Source organism: Pezoporus occidentalis, unplaced genomic scaffold, assembly GCF_034315485.1.
Source record: "Pezoporus occidentalis ecotype Australia unplaced genomic scaffold, CSIRO_AGI_Poc_V1 ctg22, whole genome shotgun sequence".
In the NCBI taxonomy this organism is placed as follows: Eukaryota; Metazoa; Chordata; class Aves; order Psittaciformes; family Psittacidae; genus Pezoporus; species Pezoporus occidentalis.
This window is the reverse complement of record NW_026914072.1, coordinates 2,112,332-2,121,060: the sequence shown is the minus strand read 5'-3', so window position 1 is coordinate 2,121,060 and position 8,729 is coordinate 2,112,332.

Sequence of the window (8,729 nt, the reverse complement as noted above, 5' to 3'; positions counted from 1 at the left end):
TGGTCCACTTGTCTGAGCGACTCATAACATTGCACTTGCAGGGAAACCTTTCCTTCACAGCTGCCAAGGCTGAGAATGCGTTTCTCTTTTGCAATTGCTGTTGTCAATTCCTCCTTCCCTAGCAAGTGATCCCATCTGCTTGGCTTCCCCACCTTCTAGTTTGTGACTTTTGGCTCCATTGTCCCAGCATCAGAACATCCAGGTGGTGATGTGCTCACCTGGAAGACAGGTGAAATCTTTTCACGTACTGTGCAGCTCAGTCAAAGACAGGGATTGAGAAGTTACCTCTTGTTCTGCCTCTTCCTGTTTCTTGTACTGATTCCTGTTTTTCTGGTGTTGCCCCTTCTAGTTCTGGCACTGACCCTTCTTCATCTTCCTTCACTACACAAAGCTGATAGCAGAATGCATCAGTCCTTTGGTTCAGCTGCAGTGCCTGTGACTGGGGTTGGAGTGGCTGCAGTCTCTGTTGCCGGAGTTGGAATAGCTGTTGTGCTTGTCACTGCAGTTGGGGTAGCTGCTGTGCTTATGGTCAGGGACACAGTAGCAGCATTATGTGTTGCTTTGCCATCAGATCCAGGACATCTTTTTCACCTTGAAGGTACTGGGTAGTGTTGATCAGGACTCTGTTGGTATAGTCCAAGCCCCACCATGTTGCAGTCAGTGATTTGTCCCTCTCTGGTATTGGTAGAACGACATCACACTTTTTCCAAATATTTTACTAGTTTTTCCAGATTTCACACTTGTTCAGTTGTGAAGTTCCAAAGCACTGGAGGGGCCCACTGGCCTCAGTACTTGCCCATACTGTCCCACGCATCCTGCCACTCGTAACTGTCCAGCCTCAGAGAATATCTCCTGGTGGTATTCTGGATAGTTGTCTGACCTTGAACAAGACCTGAACCATATTCAACATGATGATTCCTAGCAAAAGGAGCAGGCTGGTTTCAATGGTACACAAAGGATATTCAAAATCTTTAAAATTCTCAAATGATGCTGCTGTGAATAGCCTTCTGAGGGAGTGGAAGATGCGGGAGGATGTCTCCTTCATAGGTTGGCCCTCTGGGGAGAAGAGGGGGAAAAAAGAGATGTAATTGGTAATAATTTTCATTACATGGCTCCCAAAGTATAGAGGTGATGGTCACGCTGAGAACTCATACCAGATCAGCTGCATGATCAGTAATTGTAATGTATCACAAGCCATTAATAAAGTACAACAAAAGGAGAACCTTAACCCAGGCCCCAAAGCTGATAAACACTAAAACAACAAATAACGGCTGCAAGTAAGGTATGACATGCTGAAACTCTGAGACTAAGCGCAACAACTTCAAGAGCAAATAAATCAACTTTGTGATGGATGACTATTAATCCAAAACAATGAATGCTTAGAACACATTCATTTTTACACACTCTGGTCAGATCTGTCATTATCTCAACCTTTCATGCCCCAAGTGATATGCTGTGTTTACTGATGGGTCCTGCCATACTCTGGGAAATCATCAGAGATGGAATGCAGCTGTATGGAGTCCCCAGTGACAAGTTGCAGAAACTGCTGAAGAAGAGGGTGAATTGAGTCAATTTGCAGAGGTGAAAACCATACAGCTGCCCTTGGACATTGATGAAAGACAAAAATAGCCAATACTTTACCTCTATACTGACTAATGGATGGTGGCAAATACCCTGTAGGGGTGTTGCAGCAATGCAACAATGGAAGCAGAGTAACTGGCAACAAAGAAGTAAACCCGTCTGGGCTGCTGCGCTAGGGCAAGATATCGCTGCTCTGATCTGGCTGGGTGTTGGTCAACCGGTAGTCAGTAATTGTGTTCTGCATTGCTTGTGTTTGTTGTTTTTTTTTTCCTTTTCCCTTTTAGTTTTATATTCTCTCCCCTTGTTATTTCCCTTAGTAGTAGTAGTAGTAGTAATAGTTTTGTATTATACTTTAGTTATTGGACTGTTCTTATTCTCAACCTGTGAGGTTTACGTTCCAATTCTCCTCTCCGTTCCACCTGGAGGGGGTGTGGAGGGGGTGAGCGAACAGCTGTGTGGTGCTGAGTTGCTGGGCTTAAACCACAACATCATTGGAGAGTATTGCATAGTTTGAGTGCTAATTTTCTTAGAATTATTATCACTTTCTTATACAATCTGGGGGATATCAGTTATCTGAAACTGACATATGGTACATTTGTATGTGTTCTAGCAAGTTCTGTGCCTTGCTCTTTTGAGAGGGTTTATGTTGATTTTGGGAGAATTATGAAAGTTGTAATGAAAAAGTTAATGGAACTCTTTAATCTCAACATGACAGCACCATCTAGAGGCAAATAACCTGCCCCATACCAGGCTATGCGCACCCAAGATCACAATAAACTGACAAACTTTGAATTCGAGAATGCTTTCAAAAAATTATCTCAAACTTCTCCATATTAAGGGATATTTTTTCTCCTACACTGTTAATTATTGCAATATGGTATGAAATCTCCAGTGACTTGCAGAGAGAAGGATGTGAGAAATCAACTGTCAAAAAAGTATAATCATTTTGTGACACCTATGGCTGAAGAACGATGCAGTCTTTCTTCCAGTTCTCTGGAAGCATGATTACAGTTGCTGTACATGCTTGAACATTTGGGTGCCCCAGACAGGTGTTAAGCGTTTCTACTAGCAACAATCTGTACTAGTACTCCACCGTTAGCATCCACCTGAGTACATTTAGACATCCTTCTGCAAGCAGTAAGCCTCATTTATTTCCATTTTGATAATTTGTAAGGTTGTGTTTTATCTAGTTAGTATCTGATAGAGGATTGTTGGAATTGCTAGGTATTACATGACTTGACAGCTCTTTTGCGTAAACAAAATGACAAAATTACGGTTATTAGAGTACCTTGGTTTAACATTGTCGTGGTTTATACCCTAGCCAGACAGCTTGTTCACTCCACTCACTGCCAGTGAGTGGTGCCAGGCTGAGAGCAATCGAGCCCCCCACCCGGGGCTCTCCCCTTCCCCGCTCCCGTGAGGGATGGGGAGGAGAATCGAACGAGTGCAACTCCCACGGGTTGAGACAAGAACAGTCCAGCAACCAATGTACAACACAAATCACCGTCGCTACCACCAATGACAGCAATGACAAGAGAAAATAACAAGGGAAGAGAATACAATACCACTTGCCAAGAAATGAGTCCGACCCAGAAGCCCCTGTCCTTCCAGGTAACTCCCAGTTACCCCCCCAGTTACCCCCCACCCTGGGCATGATGTGCTGTGGTATGGAATACCTCTTTGGCTAGCCTGGGTCAGGCGCCCCGTCTCTGATTCCTCCTGGCTTCCCCTCCTCCCTGGCAGAGCGTGAGCCTCACAAAGTCTTTGGTCAGGGGAAACATCACTTATCAACAACCGAAAACATTGGTTTCAGCAGCACTGTTCCCAGCCTGGAAGTCAAAACACAGCACTGCACCAGCTACCACAAAGGAGAAAAATGACTGCTACTGCTGAACCCAGGACAAACATGTAATGAATTAGAAATAGAGCAAGCCCCCCATGTCCTTAACTTTATATTTAGGAAGACTTGCGTATGTTTCACATCTTGGGCAATCTGCACATTGTGAAAAGAATCAAAAGATGCTACAATCTGTATAAGTGAGTGGAAAACTGTGAACTGGAACAGGCTGCCTGAAGAAGTGATAAATGTTCCATCCCTGGCAGTGTTCAAGGCCAGGTTGAATGGAATCTTGAGTGACATGGTCTAGTGTGAGGTGTCCGTGCCTGTGGCAGGGGATTGGAACTTGATGATCTTAAGGTCCTTTCCAAACCTAACTATTCTAGAGTCTATGATTCTATAACTACATCTCCATCATGGAAAAATCACATTTGCATTCAGTTCTGCATCCTTGGCCTGTTAGATCTAGGATATTTTTAAGCATGACAAGTGCAAGGTCCTACACCTGGGTCAGAGCAATCCCAGGCACAGCTACAGGTTGGGCAAAGAAGAGATTCAGAGCAGCCCTGCAAAGAAGGACTTGGGGGTGCTGGTCGGTGAGAAAATGAACATGAGTTGGCTTCAGTGTGCACTCGCAGCCCAGAAAGCCAACCGTATCCTGGGCTTCATCAAAAGGAGCGTGACCAGCAGGTCGAAGGACGTGATCCTGCCCCTCTACTCTGCTCTTGTGAGACCTCACTTGGAGTATTGTGTGCAGTTCTGGTGTCCTCAACATAAAAAGGACATGGAACTGTTGGAACAAGTCCAGAGGAGGGCCACGAGGATGATCGGGGACTGGAGCACCTCCTGTATGAGGACAGGCTGAGAAAGTTGGGGCTGTTCAGCCTGGAGAAGAGAAGGCTGTGTGGAGACCGCATAGCAGCCTTCCAGTATCTGAAGGGGGCCTATAGGGATGCTGGGGAGGGACTCTTCATTAGAGACTGTAGTGATAGGACAAGGGTAATGGTAAAAACTTAAACAGGGGAAGTTTAGATTGGATGTAAGGAGGAAATTCTTTCCTATTAGGGTGGTGAGGCACTGGAATGGGTTGCCCAAGGAGGTTATGAATGCTCCATCCCTGGAGGTGTTCAAGGCCAGGTTGGACGAAGCCTTGGGTGAGATGATTTAGTGTGAGGTGTCCCTGACCATTGCAGGGGTGTTGGAACTAGATGATCTTAAGGTCCTTTCCAACCCTAACTATTCTATGATTCTATGGAGGAAATGCAAAAACCCTGAAAAAATTATCATAAAATAGCTGTTACTTAATAATACATATTTAGCTTAAGTATACATACCAGTTCCTTGGGTAATTATTTTTTTCTGTCAGAATTCTATTCTAAGTGCTTTCAGAGTCATATTCATCATGCTTTTAATAACATTCCCAAATTAATAAACACTCTCAATCAATCCTGTTGAGATTTGCACTTAACCAATTACCTATGCCTATCCAGCCCAGAGAAGGGGTCATTTTACACATCCACACCAGCTTTATTATCACTAGCTCAAGCTACAGTAGCATCAATAACAACATCTTCAGAGGGCTTGGTTTTGGGCTGCCACAGCATGGTGAAGCTCATGCCACCAGGCCACCATTATGCTTGCTATATTAAGTAGCTGAATTACAAGGAGCTTAAATGTGTCTATCCTCATTGCTTTTGCAACTTTACCTAGCTGTGCAGATATGCCCTAGATAGACATTACAGTCTACTTTATAAATTCAGTGTAGTCCCACTGATACCACAGTCATACTCAGTGGTTATGAGGATTCCTCTAATCCAGGGTGACAAGGTCCCCTGATTCTGCAGCCCTTTTACTTTCCACTTAGTACTATTTCTCTTCTTGTGGCTCCATTCCCTTCTACCTCTCTTTATACTTAAATTGGGGTAAATTACTGTAAGGGCCATTTAAAAGTAATTATTATTTTTTGTTTCTTTACATTGGCTAAAGGAAAACCAAAAGGTATCTTTTTTCCAAGTGAAAGAGTTCCTTTCTCTTCCTACATTCTTCCTACTTCCCTCATTTAATTTCACCAACCTCATCAGGTTTTGCTCAATCTTTTCCTAGAGACAGTTGTGTCCTCTTTTCTTGATCATGCACTGTACACATGGGTAGTGAGATGTCAAATCTCAAGCAACTGTTTCCTTTTGACTTTTAATGTAAAATTTCTTTAAATTTTTCAGCCTCTTACTTTCTTTGGAATGCCACTATCTCCTTTTCTGTCATCAGTAGAGAAGGTTTTAATTTTATTATTAAAATACTTCTTATACTTTGTGCTTTTAATGCTTCCTTAGTATTTGCTAAAGATAATAAAATCTAACAGGTCAGGGATTTCTTTTTCTTTTTGGTTTATGTCTGGAAATCATGTGTTCTGCACACAGCACCTGCAGCATATGCTCTCTGCAGCTTGATTGGATTTAGTTTCCTGTGCTACGACAAAATGGCACTTGACAAAATGTCACAAAATGCAGTTGTGTCCACTCCTTGTAAGGCTAGCAGAGGACAAAGTTAGCTTTGAATGTTGGAGGAGAGTTAAGAATTTCCTGGGATTGCAGTTTAAAGCTGCTTGAAGGATAATTCCAGAAGATAACTGAAACAAAGGATATTCTAAGGATCAAACTATATCCTTCAGGATAAAAGCAAATCTACACAGGGGGATTAGCATAAAAGATATACAAGTAAAATGTTATTCTCATGACAGAGATTTTGTTTTCTGTGTGTTTTGGTTTGGGGAGGTTTCTTGGGTTTTGTTTGGTTTTTTGTTGTTTTGGGTTTTGTTTTGTTTTTTTACTGGAGGAACTGAGTAAAGAGTGAGAAAATTACTTTAACATAGATTAATGGTTTTTAACTCTTATATATTGGGTCACGTGATATAGCCCAAGTCCTAAAAAAAGTGAAAGATAAGCATTTTCAAAAGCTTTTTAATTACGTGGTTTAAAAGTATTTAAAGTTCTATTTCCATTAAAATCATGAGACCATTACGAATAAGGAACAGTTTAACACAGTCTAATCTTGTATTGAACAGATATCTGGAGATATATGATTTTGGAGGTTAAGCTTATATTACTACATTGAAACACTGATGTAAGTGCTATTGTGTGAATAAGATACTCTGTGAATCATTACTACATCTACTTGTAACTTATACCTGATTTATCTTAATTATCTATAAATTTTGTTCATATAGACCTAGTTTCCATTTTTTTTATTCCAGCTAAAAATCTGACACTCTTTGCAGCTCATTAGAAAGGCTCATATGCCTAATTCATGCAGTTCAGTATTTGTGGCAGTGACATCTAGCTGAGAGGAGGAGTCAACAGGTAAGTTGGTAACATCCTACAGCATTCTTTCTAAATCTGTAAGAGTTCATCTGTCAACACTTAAATTCAACACAGAAATTAGCCAAATCACAGTCCAGATGTAACCTTCACACAACCACAGTTCACTGATTTCGTCAGGATTACTACAGGGTTAACATGGCTCAGTGTCTCTGTGCTGACACGGGAGTGACTGTGGAAAGGTTCTGTCATACTCTGTGTTATTTCCATGGCAACTTGTTCGTATCTTTTTTTCTTAGGAGTAGGCCTTTTGGCTATCTGTGTTCTTTTCACACACCTGAAAGATTTGGTCCTCAACAATATGAATAAGGCATCCCGTATTTTTTGGTTTCAGTAGCAAAAGCAAAGCTATCCGCTGTGTTCTTGGCGATAACACGATGGCCGCACGCTGAAGAAAGCGTTTCCATTCTGTCCACGAGAGGGCAGTGTTGCTAATGGCACACTCAGCTGCTGCACCCTGCCTGCACTCACGCTTTTTTAGCTGTTAGTAGGTAACCAACTGTTCTGCAACTTTTGCGTGTTATAGAGAAACGTCTTTAAAATAAAGTACAAAGGAAAACGTTTTCTCTTCATAGATAGTTTAAAACCTATCATGTTCCCTGTAGCACTAAAATCTGGAAAAAACATTTGATATGGTATCCATTAGTCCCTGATACACAAAGTGACCTTGCTCATCTTTCTAATAAATGCAAGAGTTGAAGAATATCCATGTAAAGATGACAAGCAATTTTCCCCCAAGCTTCTTGCCATTGTTTTTTTTTCATTTCCCCAGCAAGTAAACCCTTGTCCTTGCTGGTAGTACAGGGGACATTTGGATCCTTTATTGTGGACATTCTCAAAGGAAACAGCAATAGAAAAGAACATCCCCAGGTAAAACATCGGTTAAACCCTAAGTTCCAGAACTTACCTCTATGCTAGGAGTTGGAGGGAGTCTCTTAGAAACCCCTGAGCTCCCTAAAATTTCACCAGCTATGCAGGGGTGCAGTTTGCAGACCTTTTCTTAAACCTGTATGGGTTTGAATAAAATGTAAGTCATTGATGAATAAACTGACATCATATATTGGAACTTAATACAAAATGGGCTTCACTGAGACTAGGCTTCCTGCTGTGCATTCCTACCTTTACAATGGTAAAAGAACTGTCTTTGCTAATGAATGCCCTCTCAGAACGGAAAGCTGGGAGCTAGGGAATTTTGATCTGTAGGCCAGATTCTCCTTTTAGGATCACTGGCACAAGTGAAGGGAGTTTTCCTAGTGAGAATGGGGAAATTGGCTTGGAAGAGCAGTACTCTCTGTGGAAACTTACATGAGTTCTTGCGCCTGTGAAACTATACCAATAAAAAGAAATCTGGCAGTGTGGTTTCAACGGCCACTTCAGAAAATTTGGTCCACCTAATTTATACAGGATGGCAGAAAGCCACTGCCACTGCACTTTTAAAAGTGTTGTCAGAGCTCTTTTGGGTTGGAAAACAAAAATATTGAATGTACTCTGTGTGCATACACTGAGTGAACAGAAAAGCATTATAAAGTGCTGCTTCTCCTTGTTGCCTGTGTGATTTAGACAGTATGATAAGTTCAAATGACACCTCCTTGCACATAATATTGTGCTTTTGATTTGTTTTTCTGGTTTTAAGAAAGATATCTGAAGAAATCAATTAGCTGTACAGATGTAATGATAACACAGGCCAAGGAAAGTGCATGCTCGGCAAAGAATAACCTTTGTAATACATCCATCTCAGCAGATCTGCCCTTGATTACAAATATTCATGACTAATGGTGTAGTTTTAATTGTAATGGAACACTTACTGTTGAGATGCTGCAAATGCATTGGATTTTCAAAAGCTTTTGTATTTGAATGTTTTGCCAGTTCTTGCTGAAACTGTTTGAGGGGCAATAATTTTCTACAGAACTTGCCAAAGCCAACTTGTAGTCAAAATA